Here is a 1361-nt window from a genome sequence, read left to right as displayed (position 1 = left end):
ATAATGAAAAGAAGGAAATAAAGTGTTTGTAGATGGGGAGGGGAGGAGGGGGTGAAGGGAGGGCAGGGACAAGGGAAAAAATGAGAACCAAGACCTGTCATGTAGAGGTACAAGATCCCAACAATGAATGTAACTGTACTGTATCCCTAAAATGTACCAATAAATTCAATTAAAGCTGAAAAAAAAAAAGATCTAGGAGCACAAACTCTGTCACAGATCAATAGATTTTGACAAATTAGAAGAAACTGTTAGCAAATGATTTGACACCAGGTCAAACATTCCAGACAGTTGTGTTGAGATGCTGAATTCTCATGAAAGAATTTAAAACTAGGAATCCATTATATTTCTTAAGTGCCTCTTACCCACAGTCTAGGGTAAATATTTGATTTGGTTACTTTGTTCCGATGAACCTCTGAGTAGCAAACCATCAGCCTGGAAGCAAGAACCTTTCCCTAAAATGTCTCTAGTGCCCTCTATAGGCCAAACCCAAAACTGAGCCTCCTGGCCAAATAAAATAAGGCATGCATCTCTCAATGACAGAGATAAGTTCTGAGAAACGTCTCATTAGGTGATTTTGTTACTGTGAGAACATCATAGAGCATACTAAAACCTAGATGATGTAGCCTGCTATAGATCTCAGCTATGTGGTGCAGCCTTTTGCTCCTAGGCTGTACACTTGTACAGCAGAGTACTGTACTGAACACTGTAGCCAATTGTATCACAATGATGAGAATTCGTGTATCTAAACATAGAAAAAGTACCATAAAAATACCATGTAATGAGGATTTTTCAGCTCCATTTTAGTCTTCTGGGACCATTGTCATATAGACGGTCCATTCATCACTGACCAAAACATCATTATGCGTCATGACTATACACTGTATTTAAAGTGTCAAGATTCATTTTCACAGAGCAGGAAACAAGAGCGAATATGGAGTTCTGATTCACAAATCTGTAATTGACAACTTTCAGGACAATATAGCCCTATATAGTCCATAAAGTGGAAAGCTACACAATCCTAGTACTGCAAAGAGTGAAGGCAGCCTACTGAGAGTGAAGGATAAAGGACCCGGTGATGTAAAGAAATATTTATTTTCTGAATACCCCAGTGGCCTTGTGGACTGAGATGAATAAATAGGTAACCTCTGGGTGTTGTAAGTAGACATGTTTAATAATGTTTCATGAGAAGGATCATAGTATCCATGTTTTCTGCCCAATGGGTAAGATTATGTATGTTCTTTCAGCAGATATATATATATATATATAGATCTCTCTCTCTCTCTCTATCTATCTATCTATCTATATATATCTATATCTATCTATCTATCTATCTATCTATATATATATATATATATATATAT

This window comes from Fukomys damarensis, unplaced genomic scaffold, assembly GCF_012274545.1.
Source record: "Fukomys damarensis isolate Sample0158 unplaced genomic scaffold, DMR_v1.0_HiC HiC_scaffold_17, whole genome shotgun sequence".
Lineage (NCBI taxonomy): Eukaryota > Metazoa > Chordata > Mammalia > Rodentia > Bathyergidae > Fukomys > Fukomys damarensis.
This window is presented reverse-complemented; position numbering follows the sequence as displayed.